Source organism: Passer montanus, unplaced genomic scaffold (assembly GCF_014805655.1).
Source record: "Passer montanus isolate IOZ18808 unplaced genomic scaffold, ASM1480565v1 scaffold131, whole genome shotgun sequence".
In the NCBI taxonomy this organism is placed as follows: Eukaryota; Metazoa; Chordata; class Aves; order Passeriformes; family Passeridae; genus Passer; species Passer montanus.
In genome coordinates, this window is record NW_024359944.1 from 61,629 (window position 1) to 87,867 (window position 26,239).

The 26,239-nt window shown below is 40.0% G+C and overlaps 1 long non-coding RNA gene across 2 annotated transcripts; it reads right to left on the reverse strand.

The window, feature by feature from the left end:
• Nucleotides 1–2,594: 2,594 nt before the first annotated feature.
• On the reverse strand, nucleotides 2,595–26,239 carry LOC120497600. Of its 2 annotated transcripts, none has more exons than XR_005626537.1 (4): nucleotides 26,073–26,239; nucleotides 6,435–6,535; nucleotides 4,048–4,082; nucleotides 2,595–3,473 (listed from the first exon to the last, which is right to left on the reverse strand). It is a non-coding gene; the product is annotated as an uncharacterized LOC120497600 (long non-coding RNA). The 2 variants fall into 2 exon arrangements; XR_005626538.1 differs by having other exon boundaries at nucleotides 4,048–4,134.

Consider the following 26,239-nt stretch of genomic DNA (forward strand, 5'->3'; position numbering starts at 1 on the left):
GACACAGGGGCCTTCCCCATAAACACAGTTAGAAAATTACCATAGGGATGTGAAGTAAGCAGTGAACATGTCCCAGTAATTAGGGTTAAGAGAGAAGCTTTTCAGGTCATTGTGATTAAAATTGTGCAAATTGAAACAGACAAAAAAATTTGGATTGAATGATTTGTTACTAATACCTGAGGCTGATAATAATTTATTAGGAAGGGTTTTAATAATAGCCTTGGGTATTAAAATAACATCTTGCAAAGGAAAACTTAAAATCTGTTCTTTAACTGAAGAGGATAATCTGGAGATTAGTGGCACTGTGTGGTATTCCGGTGAAGCAGGAAAGTTAAACATTCAATCTATTAGCGTTGAAATACAAATCCCAAAAATCCCCATTTGAATAAAACAATATCCAATATCATTAGAGGGTTGGAAAGGTTTGAAACTTATAATTGAGAATTTAATACATCAGGGAGTATTAGATCCCTGTATGTCTCCACATAATATCCCCATTCTTCCGGTAAAGAAGCCCGATGGTAGTTACCAACGAGTTCAGGATCTCAGAGTGGTGAATCAAAGAACCATTACCCACTTTCCGGTAGTAGCTAATCCATACACATTACTAAGCCAATTATCCCCTAATTACACTTGGTGCAGTGTAGTCGATTTAAACGATGCTTTTTGGACTTGCCCTCTGGATGAGGGCAGCAGGGATTATTTCACTTTTGAGTGGGAAGAACTACACACAGGCAGAAGAGAACAGCTTAGGTGGAAAATACAATCCCAAGATTTAATGAATCTTTTTGTGAGAGCATTAGAAAAGCTTTTGAAGTCCTTTGAGTTGCCCAAAGGAATTAAGTTGCTATAATATGTAGATGACTTGCTAGTAGCAGGAGAAAATGAAGAGGAAACTAGAAAGGGTACTATTAAGCTTTTAAGTTTTTTGGGAGAAAATGGGCTGAAGATATCTAGGTCAAAATTACAATTTGTGGAGGCAGAAGGGTCTCAGGAATATTAAACATGGGAGCCCCGAAGTCAAAAAGAGAAATAAGGCAGTTTTTGAGTCTTTTAGGGTATTGCAGGCAGTGGATAAAAGGATTCAGTGGAAAAGTAAAACTCTTATATGAGAAATTGACTACAAATCACTTACAATTAACCAAAAAGGATCAGGAAAATTTTGAGCACGTTAAAGAAGTCGTACTGCAAGATCCTGTACTAAGTCTTCCTGATTTAGACAAGCTTTTTCAATTATGTGTTAATACAACTGGTCAAACAGCTTAGGGACTGGGTGGGAAGCCAAAAGGCAGTAGGATATTATTCCAAATTACTAGATCCAGTTAGTAAGGGTTGGCCTACATGTTTACAAGCTCTAGTAGAAACTGCTTTGTTAGTAGAAGAGGCTTGAAAAGTAACCTTTGGGGCACAACTGGAAGTACACACCCCCCACAATATTAGAGGAATTCTCACTCAAAAGGCTGAAAAATGGTTAACTGATAGCTGAATATTAAAATATGAGGCTGTCTTGATAACCTCCCTTGAATTAGAGCTGAGAGTGACAAATGTACAAAGCCCTGCCCAGTTTCTCTACAGGGTCCCAGAGGAAGAATTAATACATGACTGCACAGAGGTCATATAGCTACAAACAAAAACACGCCCATACCTAGGAGAACAGGAACTACAAACAGGAGAAAATTTATTTATAGATGAAATAAATGGGCAGGAGATCTTTCTCCTTTTTAATGCCTTTATTAAGAAGAATCAGCCTTTTTCTTTGGCAGCTAAACCAAAGGAGTCTGACCCGGTCTGACTTGGTTTTTTTAACTCTGAAACTCAAAAAAAAATACAACTTTCTATTCATAACAATAGACAGATCATCTCGATTGATAGATGGGAAAAGAAAATCTGGGTATGCCATAATTAGTGGAGAAAAACTAGAAGTAAAAGAATCTGGTCCCCTTAGTCTGTCCTGGTCAGCACAAGCCTGTGAACTTTATGCATTATTCTGTTCATTATTATTATTAAAGGATCAGGAAGGAACCATTTACACAGACTTGAAATACACTTTTGGAGTAGTGCACACTTTTGGAAAAAATTGCAGAGAAAGGGGACTCATAAGCACTCAAGGAAAAGGATTGATACATCAGGAATTGGTAATTCAAATACTCAAAGCTTTGAAAGGTCCAAAAAAGATAGCAGTAGTTCGGGCATCAGAGAGGGAGAGATATTAAAACAAGAGGAAACAATTTGGCTGATGATGAAGCTAAAAAAGCTGCCCTGAGGGAAAATAACAGTGTAATTATGACTTTTCAGGAAGAAGAAACACAGAATGAAACACCATACTTTTCCTTAGCAGATGTAGAAGCCATAAAGAAGCTAGGGGCAACTCTAAAAGGGGGTAATGGATTCTCCCTGATGGTAGGAATATAGTACCAAAACCCTTAGCCTGACAGATCTAGACAACTTACATTGACAGACTCACTGGAGAACAAGGGCACTTTGTGATCACTTTCTAAAATTTTATGGGTGTATAGGAATATTTGAAATTACTCAGGGAAGCTAATTACTCAGTGTCATGGTTTGACCCTAGCACAATGCCAGGGCCTCCATGATGAGGGATGTCTCACTTCTCAAAAAGTGAACAAAAAGGTGTTGAGTAGTCCTCCCTCTGGAAGCCACTGGACAGTCTACAGGCTGTTTGAAAAGATCCAAGTTGATTTTACCAAATTACCGAGAGTGGGCCAGTGGAAATATCTATTAGTTATAGTAGATCAAATGACTCAGTGAGTAGTAGCATACCCTGCTGCTCAGGCTACAGCTCAAACAGTAGCCAAGATTTTGTTGGAGCTTATTATTCCAAGATTCAGATTAGTGCAGGCTATTGATTCGGATCAGGGTACTAATTTTACCTCAGGAATAATTAAAAATTTAAGTCAAACATTAGGAATTTCTTGGGATATCATAGCTCATGGCATCCTGAAAGCTCAGGACGAGCTGAAAGGATGAATCAAACTATTAAACAGCAACTAAGTTAATGATAGAAACCAAATTGCCTTGGACCAGATGCCTTCCCTTAGCCCTGTTAGATATTAGAACCAAGCCCCACTCTGAAACTAGGATCTCACCATATGAGATGTTATATAGACTGCCTTACCCTCAAGGGATGATAATGGATCCCTCACTAATCGGGGACAAAACCACCCAGGGGTATATTACAACTATCGCAAAAAATTTGAGGGAGCTAAGAGAGAGGCATTTTAGCTCAGACAACTCCCATTGATTTTTCGATACATTCTGTTTGACCAGGACAGTACATGTTGATAAAATGCTGGATTGGAGAAGGTTTAGAACCTTGGTGGGAAGGACCATTTCTTGTTCTTTTAACCACAGAAACCACAGTTCAAATGGCAGAAAGAGGTTGGACTCATGGTTCACGGGTAAAAGGACCGATACCCAATAAAGACTGGAAAATGATTCCAACACCAGGACACCTGAAAGTAAAATTTAAAAGGACTTTAAATTGATTAAACCTTTTTCACTAAGGTCCAAAAGCACAGTATAAAGTGAAATTGTAATTAATCCACGACATGACTGAAGAGAATACTTGGCGCCCAGAGGCTACAGCTCATATGGAAAATCGTTTTCAGCTGTGGATTTCACATAATCCTGCAATAAGTTTGCCACCCACATGTCAAAAGAATAACACAACCCCAGGATATCCAAGATATCGTTAGAACAGAAAGGTCAAAGACTGTCATCCTGCAGAGAGTGGTGTCCTTGTTTCAACAGGGTTGAAAACATGGTCATCGGTGTGCCTCTTATTGTACAGTAAAATGTGAATGGTGTAAAGTAGTGAAAATGAAGGGATTAAGACAACAATATTGGCACAGAACAGCTGTACCTTGGGACCAAATAGATGTAGTTTTCATTATTAATTGTATGCAATGTTTTAGTATAGTAGAGCAAGACTTTAGAATGCACAATTGGGTTTTAGCACCAGCATTGATACTTACATGCAACAATTTCTAAGAGAAGATAAAGCACAAAGAGCATTTATTTACTTACCATATCACACGGAATGATTAGTGGCTTTGAGAACACTGCAAGAACAACAAAGAGTAATAGAAGTGAGATGTGGACACAGTAGGATACCTAGAAACAACAGAAAAAGACAATTGTCTCGCTTAATCTGTTTAAATTACAGACCATATAACTCCTTTGATAATTAACCATTAAAGATTTGTGTTTTGTAATCACAACTAACTTTAATACATTAGAAAAATTAGGCATTCTGGATTGCCTAATTGCAGCTGCCGAGCGCAACTCTGTTGAGTCCGGAGGCAGATGCTGATGAGAGAGAATTCAGCACTTCCTTGATCAGTGGGAACTGCCCAGATGGACTGAAAATTTTCTCAGAGGCCTCCAGCAATTAACACTAACAGATTTTATTGAGGAGCTGCAATTCCAGAAAAAGAGACTGTTATTAAGAGGGTCCAAAACCAATTAACACACTGGGAGTGTATTAAGCATGGCTTAGAGTGTCACCCATGGATTTGTGTTATTTGTATGCTTTGCTTTAATTTGTGGTGGAGAGTGACCAGAGCAGAAAAAAAGAGAGGCAATTGATTTGTTTAGCTTGCTTGGATCGCGTGCATGAACAGCTAACCTTAGAAAGCCTTTTTAGTGATTTTATTGGAACACCTTTGAGATGGAAAGATGGAACCTTTTATGCAGCAGTTTGACTAATAGAGAATTTAGACCAACGAATCCTTGCTGTATTAGTAAGTGGGGTAAGTGGCCAAATGATCCATAATATTATAGACCAGTGTATCATAATTAACAGTTGCTGTGGAGAAGGAATCTGTGTGCCACACTATAGACACATTCCTGATGCAGACTGGCATCGTGAGCATTTCTATTGGTGGTGACGAAGACACTTAATAACCAATCCCAACTTCAGAGCAAAAAACGCCAAACAAGGTGGATTTTTAGCTGAAGTAGTGTGAAAGCAAATCATATTGTGGTTGGCACATCTCTGGAGCTTTGGTGATTTCGATTAAAAAAAATTAAAAAAAAAAAAAAAAAAAAAGAAAAATGAAAAAAAGGAAGTAGCTGACTAACCCAGGGAGAGAGATAGGGAGATAGGGCAGTGCCACGAAACTGTAAGTAATTTGTGCCATTTTTGAAACAAAAAGAATTAAAATGGCTCATACAAACTTTATGAGGCTAAAGGTACCAGGGAGATCAAATGTACCAGTGACTAGATCCCAGGAGATAAACTTTGCTGCCAAGAAGATTGGCATCTCAGCCCTTGGCTGCAACCCCAAGGGGCCTTGAGGAAGGCAGAAAGTCAGAACTCCTGAGGATTGTTTTCACTGTGCTTATTATGATACCCTTGGCAACTGGCCAAAACCATAAAGCTGCATGGGACCGAGTCCAATAAATAAGAAGGGAACAAACAATGTAGGAACAATCGATGATAAAACAAGCAGCGCAAAAGCAAGCAATGAGAAAACAAACAATGCAAAAACAAAGTCCCAATACTTCCCATACCTGTGGCAAATGCAATCACTCTATGTGGGTCAGGGACAAGATGGAACCTGTGTTTGTGGCATATCCATATGTTAGTGCTGCCTGTTACAACTGCAGCAGTTTTATGGATGTTTACGTTAAAAATAGAAAAATGTATTGGGTAGGGAAAAACTTCGGATTCAATGGACAAGCTCCTTATCCTTACAGTGATCAAATTTGTCCTCGATATGAAACATTTTTTGTGTTTTGAGAAAGATGAGAATGGAAACAACCTAAGTACAAATGTAAGAGGTATAGCATTAAAGGAGAAAATAGAAGAAAACCAAAAGGAAACAAAATGGGATATGAAAAGAATCAAAAGAAAAGAATTAGAGGAACTGAATGAATTGTATAAACAGTTAAAACAGCAGTATAGTGACTGGGATTTGCCAACCTCAACTAAATGCTGGATTTGTGGGGGACTTAGAATGGCTGAAAGATGGCCGTGGAGAGGTGAGAGTCTACCTCCAGAACAATTTTGGAAATGGAATCATACTCAAATTTCCAAGACATTAAAATGACCTGAGGGATGGATTTTGAGTCATCAATTAATTGGAACAGTTTGTATAACTCAAGAAGAAAGGAAATACAATGAAATGGTAGGATATACTCCTTTTATATCTACTTTAGTAGTAAATTCAGATAATAATACCAAGACCTGGAGACCCAGAATTCCTACTGGATATTGGGGAATAACAAAAGAAATTGATTGCCAGCATAATCAAACTGATTTGTGCTGGCATAGAAGTCCTGGAGCTAACCCCTACCAATCCATAAACAACCTAAAATCATATTGGGAACAACCAGATAAAACAGATAACAAATGGAAACCCCTGATGGAATATATTTGATTTGTGGGCAACGAGCATACAGTGAATTACCTTGAAAGTGGGAAGGAACCTGTATCTTAGGAGTGATACAACTCTCCTTCATCGTACCAAGGTCCAGGAGCAATATACTAGGAACACCACTTGATGAAACCCTAGAAAGGAATAAAAGACACTTGATGTTGTATTGTGTTCTGTATGTATATTGGTTCGTCCAATGTACCCCTATATTTGTAATGCTTCTGCACTGGCTGTCTCTCCCCTCACTCAACCTTAAACCTCAACTTTCCAAAAGTAGGAGGAAACCAGAAATGGCAGGGAGATGAATGGCCTGAGAAAGAATTATAGCCTATTATGTCCCAGCTACTTGGGCTGAGGATGGATCTTGGACATATAGAACCCAAATTTATCTATTGAATCGGTTGATAAGGCTTCAGGCAGTTAGTTGAGGTTGTTTCAAATCATACTTCTGATGCCCTAAAACTGCTGGCCAAGCAGCATTCATAAATGTGAGCATTTGTGTATCAAAACAGAATTGCTGTAGACTATATGTTATTAGAAGAAGGGGGAGTATGTGGAAGATTTAACGAATGTGAGTGCTGTGTGGAGATAGATGATCATGGAGAAGCCATCACAAAACTTGCTGAAGAAATTAGAAGAGTGGCATACGTACCAGTTCAAAAGTGGAATTCTATTCTGAAAGCTGATTGGTGGGATAACCTCTTCGGAGGTGCTAGTGGAAGGAGTTGGGATTTAGGCTATTATGTTCTGGTTTAGGATTGTTTTTACCTTGTATGATTCCATGCATTATTAGACTAATGCACTCAGTAATTCAAGGAATGCAAATTACAGCAATGCCCATTGATCCAGAATTGGCAGGAAAAAATAAACTAAATTCTTTGATGATATTAAAAGCAAGATCTACTCACACTCAAGGGAAAGGAACTAAAAATAGGTTGACCAAATGCAAAGAGAATAGACTAGCACAAGAAATGTTAACCAAATTTGAGAAAGAGTGCCAAAATCTTGACGCAGCATGGAAGATGTTAGAAAAATTAGAAGCTGAAATGAGGAAATGTGAAAACCTGGATTATTGGGAATATAGAAGATACCAAGATTCAGTTTTTTAATAAAAAGCACAAATCAATATGATCAAAAAGATAAATGGGGGAAATTGTGTAAATGGATATGATTCGTGCTAATTAAATTGTAACCATATAAATATTTTAGAAAATAATTGTTATAAAGTAATAAAGGAAAAGTATCTGTGATTAGTGTTACAAAGCAGATGCACCCCTTTGCAGATGTTACATGTGAAAAAAAGGATACAGGATTTAGTATGGAGATAAGCTCGATCCCAAAACAGAATCGGCCTTGGAATGAACAAAGTTGGGACGATTCCAGGTATGGAATCTAAGTTGTGGTTTTATCTATGAAATAATAAAGCTTATTTTTGGAACACAATGCTTACTTACATAACACAAAGCTCAGTGCACATGCACAACCTGTAAGATTGTTGAGAGGACAGTGAGGAAGACAGCGAGCCTTCCTCTGAAAAGACCACCAAAAAGCCAGGAGACCCCCCTAACACCAAGCGGAGCATGCACTATGCAGTATAGTGATGTGGATTTTAAGAATCAAAAATAGGAGGAGTTTACAGAAAAATATTGATGAATATGTGTTAGCATACAGTACATAAGTTTAGTTTGGATTACCTTGTTTCTTACATGAGGCAGGGTGAGCAGTTCTCCCCTTACCCTGGCCGGTTTTACTTATGCTTTATATGATCCTTAATCATACTTAATTGTTCACTGCCAAAAATTTTGTATATGCTTGATAATATTTATTATACTTGATTTTATTCATTTATATACAATTTCTGTTCAATTAAAATTGCTGCTAAATTTAATTTTGTTGTTTATTAGACATATAGAACATCATTCATAACAAAGAGATTAAAAAAGACATTCTCCAAAACTCATCAATACAGATCAGAAGTTCTAGTACCAAACACAAATGTCCCCCAAATAAAGATAAAAAGTACACCCCACAAGCTGAGCTGTAGTTCTTCCTGCATGATTGTACATAAAACATGAAGAGATGAGATAGAAAATCTACTACTGCTCTAGCACAACATGTGCTTGAATTGAAAAACAGCAAGGAAAAAAGTTCCACCAAAAAAAAGTTGCTTCAATAGTCCATATCCAAACTGCCAAATATAACGATGATGACGATATGTCCAATCCCCTTAAGAAACTCTTCAAACATATGCCCAAAAAACCCCAAAACCAAGCTTAGAGGGGCCCTGCCTCCAGCCAAGTAGAGGCTAGAGAAAACCGTGGTTTTTAGACTGTGTGAGTTCATTAGCCTAGCACATCAGAACCACAGAAATATGAAGCCTTAGTCAACATTGGTGTGCAGTACGCATTAATCCCATCAAGATGTAAAGACAAAATCTATTTCAATTGCTAGCACGACAAGAAGATTACAAGATTTTACTTTAGTAAAAGGTAATGTAAACCTGACTAAAAATAAGTAGAAGAAACACCCTATTGTAACTAGCCCAAAAGTCCCATACATTTTAAGCATAAACTTCCTCCAAAGCAAATATTTCAAAAACCCAAAAAACCTCAAGTAAGCATTTAAAATACTAGCTATAAAACCTGAAAATATCAAACAATTAAACACCTTACCTAAACTATCAAAAAACCCATCTACAATAAAACTCCTAAAAATAAAAAAACAACAAATAGCAATTATCACTTCAACAATACCACACCAATACAAAACAGCTCAAAATACTATAATGCTCATCCATAAAATAATCCATCAACTAAAAACCCAAAAAGTAATCAACAAAACCCTTCAACAATCCGGTTTAGCCTATGCACAAATATAAAAAACAAATTAACTGTAGACTACCATACCTTAAATGAAGTAACTCCACTATTAAGTACTACTGTACTAAACATATTAAAACTCCAATAAAAACTAAAATCCAAGACAACAAAGTAGTTCACCACTATTAACATTACCAATACATTTTTCTCCATTCCTTTAACAATGAAAGACAAGACTCAATTTGCCTTCTTGTGAAAAACAGTGCAATACACCTAAAACCAACTACCCCAAAAATAACAACACTAGCCCACCATCTACCATAAACTAATCTAAACTACACTAAAAAAAAGTAAAGCTCCAAAACATCTGCAATGCATCAATGATTGTGTAAAAAACACAACAGAAGGATTTTTTTTTAAATAATCCAAATTCTCCTAAAAGTCAATTTCGCCATCAAAAAAAAGTCAAAAACCCTACTGAAAAAAATCCAATTCCTAAGAATAAAATAACAAAATAAACAACATTAAATTCCCACCAATATCATCAACAAAATCACATTATCTCCATCAACAAAAACAAAAACCCCATAAGCTTCTTAAGTACCATAAGCTTTTAGAGAATACATATTCCTAAATACAACCAAACTGTAAGCCCTCTCTACCTAGTTACCCACAAAAAACCTCTTTACAAGAGAGCCCTAAATAACAACAAACTTTGCCCAAATTAAACTAGAAATCACTCATACCATAACCCTTAACCCAGTCAAGACAAGATCAAATATAAAAACCATACTCTACAACCAAAAACCGTAATCTGTCTTAAAGCCTTTAACAAAAAATACCTAATAAAATTCAAAACCAACCGTTAAGATTTTAGAATCAAAATTTTAAAAAACCAAAAGCCAACTACACTCCAACAAAATAAAATTGTAGCAGCTTATAAAAAAATCCAAACCTCCTCAAAAATAATAAGCACTTAAACACAACTCCTCCTAATACCCCAACTCCAATACTAAAGTACATATTCAGAACAAAAATTCCCTCTACCCACCATACCACCCATCCCACATAGAGCAAGTAGATTGCTCTCATCACACAACTCACCCATATTAAAAAACTAATCACCCTAAGATTTTAGAAATAATTAACAATTAGCCTGAAAGTAAAAACTTTAGTCTCACTGCCAAAAAAACCCCAAGAAGTAGCATGTACTAAAGAAGCTCCACCATACAACCATCAGCAAAAAAACCACATTTCGCTCTTTTCACTGGCAGTTCTTGTTGCATTGTAGAAATAAAACAAAAGTAGAAAACAGCCATATAAAACCCAACACAACAAGCTGCAAAAGCTACTTAAAAAATCAAACCAACTTGCTAAACTCACAACTGTTCAATTAGCCCTAAACATTTCTAAAAAAAGAAGAGTAGCCAAAGCTCTATCTCTACACTAATTTGTAGATAGTAACAAATGCTCTATAGAGATAGCTAAAAAAAATTCAAAAAGCTAATTAACAGCATTTAAAAAACCAGTTTAGGCTGCTAAAGAGTAAAAAACATCACTACCAGAGTAGAAAAGCTACCTATAAAAATCCACCATATAAATACCTATGTGCCCAGGAAAAAACCTAATAAAAACCACCAAAACAATAAACAAGTAAACTACAAAAATAGAAGTGTCAAAAATGAGCATAGATTAGCAACACAAAAAAAGTTATTCCTAGCTCAATAAGTCCATGATGCCTCAAGTCATCAAGGTAGAAATGCCAGTTACAAATAAGCATGAGACCGAAAAATAGATTTAACCATAAACAATATTTCTCAAATTATCCATGACTATAAGACATGTGCTGTGATCAAGCAAGCCAAGCAGTTAAAACCCCTATAGTTAGTAAGCGATAGTCCAAATATAAGAATAAAGAAGCCTAACAAATTAACTACATCACACTACCTCCAACCCAAGGTAAGCACTATGTACTTACAATAGTCAAAACTGACACAAAATAGCTAGAAACCTACTCTGTGCCTCATGCTACAGCCCATAACACCATCCTAACCCTTAAAACCCAAATCCTTTAAAAGCATAGTACCCCTAAAAAATTAAATCAAATTATAAGACTCACTCATTTCAAGAACATTGTTATCAACACCTAAGCTAGAAAACATAGCATTGAGTATACCATATCCTCTACCATATCCTCTACCATATACAAGCTACAAGCAAAATAGAAAAATACAATAAATTAGTAAATTATTAAATGAGAGATCTACTTAAAAATATTAAATGAGAGATCTACTAAAAATTAAGAACAACATTTAGCAAAAGCCACCTAGTTAACACTCAAAATTCCACCAAACTAAGCCCCACCCAATCTAAACCCTTACATACAATAAACAAAACAAAGTCCCAATAATATATATCAAAAGCTTATTAAGAAAAACTATTTAGATTAATTCTGCCTCAAGTACAGACAAACCCATTAGTGGGATTTTCTTTGCTCAGAAACCAAATTGCACATAATAAGTAATACAAAAAAATAAAACAACATAATGTATACCTCAAAAAGATCTGATTGTTAAGTGAGAATTATGTGTAAATATCACTATTTGCTAAATATTACTACCATTGTCTATATATTACTATATACTGCATATATACATGTATGCATAATATATGTGTTTGTAGAGATAGTATATATATTAGTTTTAGTAGTAAGCTGACGATATAGGGATGTGGGGTGGAATGTCCTAGGTGACTTTATGATGCTGAATTGCATCCTCATTTATCTGTTTAGCCCAAAGATAAGTTTTACACCTTTAAGACTGGTTCGGAAAGCAAAAGAGGGGAAGAGAAGAAGCGCAGGGTTTGTTTCTGAAAATGCACTCACATTCCAACTCCTAAACTGTGTTGTATACAGCACAGACAGACAGCAAGACAGAGCTCTTCTTTGCTTTTTACTTAGTTTTTAGCTAGCTGAAGCAGAGAAGTTCCCTCGGCTATAGTTTTTGTTTTTCTTTAGAACTCTTTGAACCTACTGTAAACTGAAAAACAAGAAGAGCACCAACAACTTGTACCTGTAGCTCACCAAGCCCAGCCTAGGACACAACATTTCCCAACACCAGAAAAATGAATAAAAACTAAGTAAGCAAAAATACAACCCACAAAAAAACTTTCTAAGTTTGTCATCTCTTCAAGGAAACAAGTTTTATTCTTTAGTATTGTTCATTTTTTTGTACTAGTGAATACTTTGCCTATTAAACATTTTTTCCACTTTTCTCCAAGAAAATATTTTCCCAAACCAATTAGAACAAAAGCACACTTGAATCCGCTTTCTAAAAAAAATGCTTTAGAAATTTTCTCCCAAATTTGCCCTAAACCAAAACAATGATTCTCCCAACCACTCACTTTAATTCCAGCGTGGATCAATTCTGCTTTTGCTAGAAGAAGCATTGATGTAGCTTATTTAAGCATGTGCCTGGCATCCACTAGCCATGCAAATTATTTACCCTGCTTTACAAATATCACAGCTGGAATAAACACTCAAATATCAGCAGGTGTCTGCCCGAAGTACAGTCAAGCAGGAATATTTTACTGCTTGCAGGAACCCACATTTGTATGGAGAACCCCCTTGGAGTGTATAATATTATATTGGAATGGAATTTGCAACATTCATTGTTGCAATGTGATGTCATGGCTTGCCTCAGTTACCCTGGGTTTCTCTCTGAAGCCTCCTTCCCCAGGTGTCAATCACCCTTCCTTTCCCCACCCTGACTCCTACTGGGCACTGTCTATCAACCCAGAAATTCCAGAGGAGCATTCAGTGATTGCGCAGATTCAAAAGATGCTCTCCATCCCTGGGGGCCATTGGCCCATCCAGGTGTCCCTCTCACCTGAGACCTGCCCGCCCTACACCTGATTGGTGGTCCTTGGGTGCCCCCCTTGCCCTCTCCCACAGGTAAAAGGCCATGAGGTCGGGAGTTCTGGTGGAGCTGTTGCTACATTCAGAGGCCATGCGGCTCAGAACAAAAACTTTAGATTAAACCCTCCATCAGGACTGACTCCTTCCTTCACCATCGCCTTAAAGGCTTCTCCAGCACAGGGAGGCCTGAGGAGTGATGCTCTTCTACCAGTAAACTCCAGCCCGCAACTACTGAGCACAGGCATGCCTGGACTTGACCCTGCGTGCCCAGCTGTGACCCACAGCTAGCCAAAAGTGTCTCTGGGGTGCAAACACCACAGTTGCTGCTATTTGGTTCAGCAGCAGGGGCCAGACAAGCCAAGGCATGTCCCATTCAGCAATATTGGTAAAATCCAATAATTCACAGAGGGGAAAATTAAAAAAAAAAAACCAACAAAAATCAGCAATTTGGCTTGGAAGACATTTTGTGAAACACAAACTCCTAAGCAGTATCAGGAAGAAACATTTTGAGCAAGCTGACCTTCAACCACCTCACCTTCAAAGATTTAGGAGATTCTTGAATGTTAGAAATGTGGTTAGTAATTTGTGGAAATAAAAGATGTATAAAATATATATGTGTAAAATAAACGTCTGGTACACAGCGGGGGGAGAGATTCTTCCCCAGGATGGCGAAACCGTGGCAGATGGACAGAGAGGCATCACCACCTTTACATGTGAAGAAAACCTCGGCTGCACAGGAGATGGGCATTCACACCCAAGTGATGATGGCCCAGATGAGATACCTATTCTGAGATGACCAGAGTCATCAACACCTTCCACCTGAATGCCGGATTCCGGGAATCAGGGAAGTGTATTATTCTATTCCCTGATGAAGGCTTTGTGCAGCCCGAGCCAAAGAAAGAAACCAACTTGAATATGAAGAACTTAGAAAGAAACAAAGACATCCTGCCACGGGCGAAATAAACTGTATAAGAACTGCTGCTTTGGAGCAGCCAGTGTGGACGGGGAAGAATTGGTGCTGGCGAGACCAATTTCATGTCCACCCGGTTCACCTCCCAGGGGTGGTACGCTGTCCGATTGATTGGTGGCTGTCGGGACTGTATTATGGTCGCGAAATAAATTCTATTTTTAATTTTTTATTGAAATTGGCTATTTTTCATTTTTCATTTATAACATTGAACAAATTAAACTGACCTGTTCAGAGCCTGTTCAGAGCTCTACAGTCTATTTCAGCAGGATACATTTTCAGATATACAAGGAAATGCAACACATTCAGATAATTTCCATCCACATTGCATGGGATGGTAAACCATATTAGCCTTTTAATTTGATGGATCTAAACCAGTCCTGCAACTTCCAAATACATTCATAAAAGGCAGAAACCCAAAGAAAATAAATCCTTGCTTGGTGCTGCAAAACAGCTGCAAAGCTGTTCTGCAGAGTTCTCTCGCCCTGTTCCTCACACAAGTCCTGAAAGCAGTCTTCTCCATATTGATTGTTATAGGTAGAAATTGATCCAGCCAATTTAATAAAAATAAAAATAGAATTTATTTAGCGACTGATATACAGTCCCAACAGCCAAAAATCAAGGAACAGCACCAGTCCAGGGATTGGAGCTGGGTGAACACAGATCTGCCCTCTATCACAGCGAATGCCCCACAGTTCACGAATGCTGCTTGGCAGAGTCCATTCTTATGCCCTTGCAAAAAAATTATTCAAAGGAAGATAACTGATTCTTTCTTCTGGGTCTGGCCTTCATTCTTGCCAAAGTCAATGTTAAAAGCCCTACCCATTGCATCTTGGTTTCTATTACCAGCTTCAAAAGGTGTTTCTTTTTTCCCCTATTATTTTTTTTTTTCTACTCAATACAAGCTCTTGGAGTGCCAGGGGTATGGAGGATCCATTGTTTTCCTAAAGTAGCCATAACCTCTTGAAGGATTTTTCCTGTAAAATGAGTGCCCCTATCTGAGTCTATTGCTTCTACAATCCTGTATCTTGGAATTATTTGCTCCAAAAATACCTTAATAACTGATGCTATAGTTGCTTAAGCAGTTGGAAATGCTTCTGGCCACTTTGTTAGTTGATATACTATTACCAGAAGATATTTAATCCTTCCCACTTGGGACATCTCAGTAAAATCCACTTGGCTTCTTTAGAAGGGACATACAGCCCAAGGCCTCCCTCCCCTGGCAGCTTTCTTTGTAACTCTGTTACTGGCTTCAGCACAAATCAAGCAAACTTCAACAGCTGCTTTTGCCAGACTAAAAAGACCCACAGCAAAATACATCTTGAGGAAGGAAGGCTTCTGCCAGTCTTCCAGAATTCCAGTGACTCCCTTCATGGAGTTGTTCTAATACTTGTGTAAAAAATATCAGTCACTTGTTTTTAAAATTTTTAAAAGTTTAATAGTAATAAAATGGTTATAACAATAGTAATATAAAATTTGAACAATTGAGATTAGGACAATATGAGACAATAAAAACAAAGAGTTACAGACGTCCAGGTACCTTTTTCTGGTCAAAATAAGCCTGGAAAAGGACACCCGTTAACAGAGGATTAACCCTTAAAAACAACAGCCTGTTGCATATTCATACACCTCTTATATGGGTGATGGGTGTGGGAGAATTGGCACAGGGATGCCATGGGGGAGTTCTGTTGTTTAAGTTAGGGTAAGTTGCTGTAGTAATTTCTCATACTGTTATGCTAATGTGTATGAAAATGACAAAGGTTGTATACATCCCCATCCAGAACATTCTCTGTACCCCAGTCTCCCATTGGTTGTTCCCCTGAAGCCGCTCTCTCCTCATTCCCCATTGGACTGTTCTCCATCACTCCACCCTTGCCCCTCCTCCTGCACCCTTTCTCATTCGATCATTTGTATTGTAACCCCTCCTACCCCTATCCGTATATAGACCCTGGGCCCTCCCTCAACAGTTGGATTCTCTCGCCAGCGCCCTCCTTCACAGTTGTCTCCCTGCTCCTTCAACACACCACTTTTCCCTGATTTCACCTATACTTTGAGTCCTACAATAAACTTGTTGGAACTATCCAGGATTGAGTCACCTCCTTCTACCCTGGTGAGCCGAGAATATACATCCAGGACCGGGCGGAAGGTGGGCTGAAGGGTAGTGCTGTTGGACAAGGGCACACTCTTCATCCCTCTGGCGTCCCGCCAGCACTGGCCCAGGGTTTTCCCTTCCCCATAGACGGAGAGGAAACTGATTTCCCCGCCACACTCATACATGATGCATAAATTCCATTCAAACACAGCATTTTGTCTGGTCATTGTCACCTTCTTCCTCTGAATCCTAACAGTGCCTTCATGGTGGGAAGAAGTTAGTTTCTCCTAATAAGGAAGCAATAAATTCTCTTTCTCTGAAAGATTTAGGTGTCTTGTGGCTTCTATCTTGCTGCAAGTCCTTTTTTTTTTTTTTTTTAAGTATCTTACATAGCATAGTTTCTATTTTAACATTATTAGAACCTAAAACTATATTTAACACACCACTTAAGAAAATTAATACAGCATAACTTTCTAACATAACACATATAATATTCATTTTAATATTTGCAGAAAGCCAATCATAAAATATGCATTTTTCGCACTTGTATGGCCAAACCTTCTGGTCTCCATTCTTTGCCATCCCTTGTAAATCACTTATTCCCTTTTTTTTCTTTGCCCCACCATTTTTAACTATCTCTACCTCCTTTGGTGGAAAAGACAGTTTCTCTGGCAGTGATTGAGTCACTGGGAGCAAAGGGAGGATCTTGCAGATCTCTGCTAGAAGAGTTGCTTTCTGAATTTTTTTACCTGCCAATCAATTGCCTTTTGTCTACTCTGAGTACCTTGCCTGATGTCCCGTAATGTACATCATTCCCCCCTTTTTGGTAAATTCACTACCTGCAAGAGAGGAGTAATTAAGCTCTCATGCTCTAGTGTTTTTTCCCCTGCAGGTTAATAAACCTCTTTCCTCCCACAGATTTCTAAACACGTATACCACTCCACATGCATGCTTAGAATCATTCGAATCATGTTAATTCACAGGTTCTTACAAGCACATACAGCTCCACAGTCTGAGCTGACCACGTGGGCAGCAACATCCTCCCTTCTTCTAATTCCCACCCCTTAATAATAGCATCTCCTGTAACTCGCTTCCCTTGTACTACTACTGAAGACTCAGTAATAAACACATTTTTTCCCTTAGACCAGGAAGTGTCTCATTAAATATTCCCTAGCCTGGGTCTGGAGATCTATCACTTGGGTGGCAGTCATGGGTTTCTTTCCAGCCCCCCTCTCCAGGACTGTTCAAAGTCCTTGTTTAACGGGAGGCTGGGTTAAACCCTTCCCCTCTTCTCAAGCCCATGTTGTATCTAGAGAGCATTTTGGGCCGACACCGTGGCCTGCTCGCATAACCCTGCAAAAGGCATTCTGTAGATTTAGAGGCATGCTTGCAGACACTCTGTGTACATGTCTGCTAGCAGAAGTATACTGTCCTTGGGCAAACAATATGAGAAAGTTTGCCAGCTGTACCCAAGAGAAAAGGATGTGAAGAACATGGTCTGAAGATGTGAGAAGAAGATGAGAAGCAAGATGTTCTGATAATGATGCCAAGCTGAGCTACGTGACCAAGATATGTTAAGAAATGCTCTTTTTTTTATGCACAGTACTCTGTAGCCAATCAAATACATCACCGTGTCACGTGAACCCTGTATTATAATATAAATGTACCCTTAGATTTAGAATAAACGAGCACTGATCACACCTCTATGAGGATTCGATCTTTGTCTCGAGGGCTCCTTCCCCCTCTCTTTCTTTAAGCCCAAATCTTTTTGTTCCGTTAAATACGTTCTAGACTGTAATAACTGGGTAATGGACATCCACTTAGAGGCTTTTTTGCTTCACAAGATTTTAATTTGGTGACACTTTCATAATAAAACATTCTCCCGTCATCAGATTTTGGGCTTCAGTTACCATTAAAGCTGTGGTTGCACAATTCTGCAGTGAGGGCAGCCTCCATGTCACTGGGTCTAACATCTTAGAAAAGCAAGCAAGAGGCTGCAGTATTGCCATATTTAAATCCTTTTACTATGGTCCTGTTTAGCAACCACATATAATTCAAATTATTTTTCCCTGTATGGAAGGGCTAGAGTAGGAGCTTCAGTAAATCTGCCTTTTTTTTTTTAACTCTTTAAAATTCTGTGTTCCTTCTGGTGTCCATTTATGCAGTTTCTTAATTGGCAGGACAGGAGTATTATAAGGAGATATGGCATGGCTCCAAAAGACCTGCCTTTAACAGGGATTCAGTAATAGGCTGCAGCCCCTTCTTTCCTTGCCTTGGAAAGAGGGTTTGCCCAAACAACTGTTGCTGGACATTTGCATTTTGGTACATTTTTCAAACAAGGCCCGTGCTATGCCACTTCATTCTTCGCCTTATGTGATCCATACAGAATGGAAGCCCAGCCATGGCATTCAGCTTTACCACTCTTGAGTGAGTCCACCACATAAAAGTACTGTATGGTGTGCAAAGTTTTTCCTCAGCTCTAGGTGCACCTTGTTTGGGATTGGAGTCAGCTGAGAATGCTCTTGCTGCCTGAAAAAGTAATGTGCAGCAGTTGAACTTCATCTCAAAAAGTAATGATAAGCTCTTTCTTACACCTTTGGTGTTGTAGAGAGCTGCAGAACAGAAGCGTTCATGAAGTACCTCTTCTCCAAGCAGTCTTGAAACTGTGTACAACACACTTCCTCTCTGTATCATGCTCTTGAGATAGACATGCCTTTGACATTTTTCAGTCTCGCATGTCAGTTGCCAACTTTCGGCAGCTGGTCTCATAGCAAAAGGCTCTAGAAGTAAAAGCCAGTGCAGGGCAGGACCTTCTGCTTTCCCCATGTATGTCACATCAAACTCACTCAATCACTGTGACTATCCCTTCATTGCCTCTACAGCTGTGTTCTCTACATCTCAGAGCCTGAAGCCAAGCCCATATTTTTCCACAGAGGTCTGGAACAGGAATAGGGTAGCAGCACAAGTAGCTCTCATTGAACTGCTTCCTTACAAATTGCCACTGTGCATTCAGCTGGAAGGGCAGTTGCCACAGCCACGCTTTTCTTGCAGCAGTACATTGCAGCCTGATACTATGCAGCTTTCTTTCTTTGTTGTTTGTAGTCTGCTGTGATTTTATTGTCTCGGAGGCTAATCGTCATCTACCTCGTGCATAGACCACTCTGCCGGCAGCGAAGCGCTCCTAGGTCTTCCTTCTGCTGAAACATGTGAAACACCTCTGGGTCATGCATTTTCCCTCTAAGAGCTATGTAGCCTCATATCGCACCTCTCCTGCTGTCTGAATCTAAATGGAAAGCTTCTTGGCTACATCTTGTGCAGAGAACTGTGCCAGGACAGCTGTGCACACACGTCCACTGTTCTGATGCTTCATTCTTAGCCTTAAGTGATCCAGAGAGGAATGAAGCCCAGAGATGGTGTTTAGCTTCACCACTTTTCAGCCCGTATACTATACAGAACTGCTGTGTTTTGTGCATGGTTTTTTCTCAGCTTTAGTTACATGCATATCTTTTCTGATCCTCAGAGTTCAAACTGTCCTTGTAGCTCTCACTCAGTGAAATGTGCCAGGAGAGAAGCCCCTGCTGGATTCAATGTCCAAGACGTTCAACACAGCACCACCATCTGTGCAAGTAGAAAGGGACATGCAGGACATGTTTTTGTTCTGGCACATTTTTCTGTGTGAGAGTTCTCTCTGCATCTTTGGTCCTTTCGAAGCTTAATTGTGCGCAAGGCTGTAATGTGGTACTTCAAGCTGAGAGTGTCTGTGTAGAGAGCATGGCGATGTGGCAGTGTTTGGAAGATTGTAAAAAAAGAGGATTGTGCCTTGACTATGATTCAAATAAAAATTTCCACTTGTTTTGGGGGCAAGCTCAGGGCAACCTTGTCCTGGCAGAGTTCTCTGCTCAAAACATAACTGACAATCTTTCTGTTTAACTTCATAAGAAGTTAAGCTTCAAGAAAAGCAAACTGAGGGGGTTGCATGTTTCTAACTATGTTAAGTTCATTACCTGAGCGTCTTTCGGCAGAAGCAGTTCCCTGGCACGGTTCCCTGCTGACAGACTGTTTCGTGCATGAAGTAGAGGACGATTTGCCTCTGTGAAGATGTAAGCGTGACAGGTTACACAAGGAGAAGAATGAAGAACAGAGCACTGGGCTATGCTGAGCATAGCTGACCGAATTGCAAAAGTCCAGAAACAGCTCATTCACAATCAGAGTCAGCTAAGATTGCTCTTGCTTCTTGAAAGAGTAAAGTGTTGCCACTGGACTTCATCACATGATTTGGAGATTAGTTCTTTTTTAAACTCTTAGTATTGCAGAGCCTATGATCGCCCAATCCATAGATTACCCAAAAACATGTGCCGAAATAGAAAGCATTTTTGAAGCACCCCTTCTTCAAGCAGCCATGGTACTGTGAACAAAATAGTGCTGGTTTGTACTTTCCTTCTCAGATAGACATTCCCTCATATTTTCCACTCTCACAGCTCCGTTGCCAACTTTCAGGAAATTCTTTCATAGAAAAAACTCTAGAAGTAAAAGCAAATGCAGAACTGCACCATCTGCTTGCCATGCATAAACTGTATCAAACTCACAGATGTAGCCTATTTCCATCCTTCTCCACTACATCTATCATTGTTTTGCCTGGGTTTCACTGCATAAAATAAGCACAATTGTTCCCACAGAGGTCTGGAAGAGGAACAGGTAGCAGCATAAGTAGCTCTTGGTGAATTGCCCCCTTAAGTTCTGCCAACGTGAATTAGGAAGCCATGCTCCTCTGGTAGCCCTCCAGCCATGCTCCTCACTGCATCCACCAGCCTTGTGCTCTGCAGCTTTTTTCTACACCTTTTGAGACCTGTGGCTCTTTCATTCTCCCATAGGCAACCTGTCATCCACTTTTAGCACAGAACATTGTGCCAGCAATGAAGTGCTCCTACTTAATGCTTCTGCTGAAGCTTGCCTGTAGCTTTCCCTAAAATTTGTGGGAACTTCTATTGGCACCACATTCAATCGTCAGTCCTTTACTGTGCAATCTGTAAAGCGCTACCAGATCACCACGCTCTGTGCACAGTGCTCCTCTGCTCAACGTACCACAACACACAGTTCAGCTTCTCAGGACTAAAGATCCGCACAGACATGGCTGTGCTTCTGTCCTGTCTGGATCACATAAGGCAAAGAATGAAGCTTTAATGTGTGAGCAATCTTTTTGGATCCTCATTTGGTGAAACTGAAGGCTTAGGACAGTACCTAGAGCTGAGAAGGAAAGGGCCCCAAGCAGAGTGTGTGCTCACAGTTTGATGGATGCAGTTGAAATTGTAGGCAGCAAGATCTTTCTCAGCTGGCACTTTTTTGTACTCTATTTTTTTCAAGTTTGTTAGCAGACTCTGAGAGAGTGAAAAACTTTGCTAAGGCAAAGGAGCTCATGTTTCCCTTTGACTATGGTCTAAAGAACAGCCAGAAGGGGAAGATCAGGGAAATCTTTTTGTGCAAGGACCTTCCCAACTTGGCTCTGTGCTCCTGGGTTTCGACCTGTGGCGGTTCATTTCCTTCTTTTGCCAGCCGACCGCGCCATCGTGTGGTTGTATTGATGAGCTCTGACAGTGCCCACGAAAAAGACACGCACTCTCCTGGCTCGGCCCCATTCCTGTGGGGAGGAGCTCTGCCGTGCTTCCCGGCTATTAGGGACTGACAGAATGGGCTCCTGCATGTAGCGGGGAAGGAAGAGGAATTGTTGGCTGAACAGTTCGTAAGCTGCAAAAATAATGCAATTGCAACACCGCCTCTTCGTTTTAGAACATATTCTGTGTGATCAGCTCCTCAACATGTAACTTACATACACTGAACTACAGGCACCTCCCTAGAGATATGCACTTCTCTAAAGTTCTATGTTCCATCCTACCCTCTCAGTCTCACAGATCTCAAACCCTTTCAAAAGTCCAGCAGCTGCTTGCAAAGAAAAAGTCCTAAAACAAAAAAGCCAGTGCTGGCTTTCATAGTCCCGTTGCAGTCCGTAAACTACACAAAACACACTAGTGATTTGCCCTTTCCTTCCCAACTATAATATATAGCATCAACACATTTTCTCAAAGTGGCAGACTTCATAATTACAATGAAGCATTTCCAGCTGGAGTGCAGACTGAGATAATGCCAGGACAGAAAGTATTTGTTGCCCTACCCACTTCCCAGTGAAACACAGTATCTGCAGCTCAATTACTTTCACACAGTTCTAGTGGGCTGAGTCCAGGCAGCTAGAGATTCCACAGAAGTGTTAGGAGATTCCACAGAAGTGCTAGGACAGATGATGTTCTTAATGTATCCCCTTCTCTTAGTTGAGCATTTAAGTTGAGCACAAAGCACTGTGGCTCTGTATTTTCTTTTCCAGCTAGACCTGTTTTCACTTTTTTCATTCTCACTTCTTCGTTGCAAACTTCTAGTAGCTGTGCCTATAGATTAAGGCTCTAGAAGTAAAAGCCAATGCACAGCTGCACCTTCCCCTCGATGCATATACGCCACATAAATGCACTCTCTGTATCCGTTTTCAGCTGAATCCACCAAGGCGTTCGCTGGATCTCATGGCCTAAATGGAAAAATTTTTTCCACAAAGGGCTGAAAGAGCAATAGGTAGCAGCAAAAGTAGCTCTCATTGAACTCTGTCCTACCAACTGATAATGTAAATATGGCAAGCAGGGCAGTGGCACACATGCTTCTCTTGCAACAAGTACTCTGTGCATACCATCCCGGTCCTCTCCTATTTATTCCTCGTCTTTGGAATCTGTCTCTCTTTCATTCTCCTGGAGGTGAATTGTCTACTTCTTGCAAGGAACACTCCTCCTGAAACGTAGGGCTCCAGTGAAGTGTTTCTGCTGAAAGATGCACTTATTTACTGAGCACTACATATTCTCTACTCCCACCACTGTTGTGTCACAGAGAGAGGGACACTGGGGCTGCCAGAGCCTCATAGGGATACAGCACCTGAGTGACAGGGTAAGAATTGCAGAAGGGGCTGAGCTGGAAGGGAAACCCAGCAGAATCATCGAGTCCAGGACCTGGCCCTGCACAGACACTGACAAATCCAGGCTGTGCATCCCTGGGAGTGGTGTCCAAAGGTTCGTGAGGAGCCTGGTCACAGCTGGAGGAACCTCTGGGGGGAGGGAGGGGGAGAGGGAGGGAGGTGTGCAGATCCAGTCCTTACTGACACCTGGAGCCTGAAATTTGGTATTTTTTGCCACTGCTAGTGCCCAGATTCAGAAATTTTCCAGTGCCAGCACAGACCAAGTCCAGCTGTTTTCCAGCACAGAAAGCCAAAATCTGGCAGTTTTCCAGTGCAGGCACCAGTACCAGCAGCTCCAGTGCCCAGATCTGTTTTTTTGCTGGCACTGCTAGTGCCCAGATCACACAACCTCAAAGGCACTGAACACTATATACTCACAATAATAAAAGCCACCACTAATATTGAACAACCTATACTACACCTTGCACTACAGCCCATAACACCATCCTAAATCCTAAAAACCAAATCCTTTAAAAACATAATGCACCTCCCAAAAAATTTAATCCAACAACAGAACCCTTTTCCAAAACAACCTTATCAACCTTTTCAACACCTAAACAAAAAACCATAACATAAAATGAGTATACTATATCCCTTATCATACACCAACTACAGACAAAATAAAACAATACAACAAATTATTAAAAGCCACCTTAAAACAAATTTTAAAAATCTTTCAGAAATTAAAAACTGCATCTAACAAAAGCCACCTAATTAACTAACACCCAAAACTCCACTGACCCTGCTCAAGCTGAACCCCTACGCACACTAAAGAAAAGCAAAATCCCAATATTACATATCAAAAGTTTATTTTAAAAATTTTAAATTAATTCTACCTGAAAATTCTACAAACAAATCCATTCAAAAAATTATCTTGACTCAAATGACAAATTACATATAGTAAATAATACGAAAAATAAACCAACATACTATATACCACAAAAAAATCTAATATTGAATGGAAGCTATATATCAATGCCGCTATTTACTAAATATCACTACCATTATCAATGTTTAACTGTATAGTAGATATATGTGTATATATATAATTAAAATACATTAATTTGACCATTAAGTTGATGATATAAAATAAAAATTAAAAAAAACTAAAATTATATTACAATATGATATCCCCTGTAGTCTACTTTATGCCCAAGCATAAATTCTATAACTTTAAAATTAAAAAAAATAGTTCAATACACAATTTGTATACAATATTCACATCCTGCCCCATATTATCTCTAATCTATATTGTCTAGCACAAAAAAAAAAAAAAACCAAACAAACCATGTTTTGCTTTTTTTAAAACCAACCTCTCATTTATTAGCTAAACCAAAAAATTTTCCCCAAATGGTAACTTCTTCTTCTAAAACCATTCAACTTTACTCCAATCCAAAAAACCAAGCTATCACCAGAAATCCCTCTGCCATGACCCAAAAAAACCCACGCCACACCCCACCTCCGAAACAACCAAAACCACACCTGCAAAAAAAACCCTCTACATCTACTGATTTTTTTTCTCCACAACAAAAAATTTATTACCTAACATTATTAATTCTTTTTTTTTCCTCTTACCTACATACACTGCATTTACTAAATAAAAAATTCTTTTCACTTTCTCTTCAAAAAAATTTCCTTTAAAGCACATTTTAAAAAATGCCCCTCTATCTATCTCTCAGCTCCTGCTCTGCGGTGTCCTGCGCTTCCAGGCTACAGACGGCAGGGGGCGAGATTCGTCCCCGAGAAAGTCCCACTGACTCCCTCGGGCATTCCAGCTTCTGCGGGTACCTGCCGCATGCCCTTCCCCAGTGCAGCAACAAGAAAGTCCTCACGCAGCCTGTGTCTTCATAAAATCGTGTACAAGTGTTATGAATAGAAAGTTGTATTTTTTTTGAGTTTCAGAGTTAAAAACAAGTCAGACCAGTCAGACCTCTTTGGTTTCGCTGCCAAAGAAAAGCTCCTCAATTACCCGTTAATGGCTGGTAATTAACCATTGTCCCCCTGATGCTGGCCGCTTGCCAAGAAGACACCAGGACAGACCCTCCAAGGTAAAGAGAACAGCAGTGACATCAGAGCCAGTACGCAGATGAGAAATGCATTGTGCCCCGAATTTTTACAGTTTTTACAAGAAAAACCCCTAAAATCACGAGCCAACAAGTGACTTAAGTGATGTCTAAGGATGGGAGCGTAGTCCCGTACCTGGACTTGCTACGTACCGTAGTCCCTGCTTGGACCCTTTTGCTTCTCACCCTAACCTGAAAAGATACTGATTAAAAAGACACCCCGGGGTGTTAAACAAACAAGCCAGGAATCTGCTAATCTCCCGTGAGGACGGAATCCCCAGCTCTGCCTGCAGACCAGCGGACAAAGCTGCATCATCCTCCTCCTCCGTGCCACGCCTGGGAGCAGCGGCGGCGTGGGTGCGACCCGTCGATTTCTCCCCACCTGAGCTGATTCTTCTTAATAAAGGCATTAAAAAGGAGAAAGATCTCCTGCCCATTTATTTCACAAGGATCAACAAGCCTTGAGGTCTGAGGGGCACTGTCTGCCCAAAAAAGCCCAACTCTGCACACCAAGGAAATGAGCACCACAAATAGATCAATGAACATCGGATGCACGGGACACTGTCAGCTCGGGCCTGCAATTAGCTCAGCAATAGAAAAACATGAGCCCGAAGTTCTCATTAGAGAATGCAAAACGTATTGAACGCTGTTTCTAGAAGGTGCCCATGTCATTATTTAAAGCCGTGGCTCGGTTAAAGAGCAATACTAACAAAGCCCACAGACCAAAAGCCTGGGGTGTCAGGGGTTTCCCCTCATCCTTTCAGTGACTTACGCAGGCACACTCCGAAGCTACAAGTGTTCCTCAGCGCCCCTTGCTGGGCGCGCTCCCGGGCTGGCGTCGCTCCCGGCGGCGGACGGCGCGCGGCTCCCGGCGGGAACGCGGCTCCTCCGGCGGCTCCTCCGGCACGCAGGGGCCGCGCCGCGCCGGGAGACCCCCGC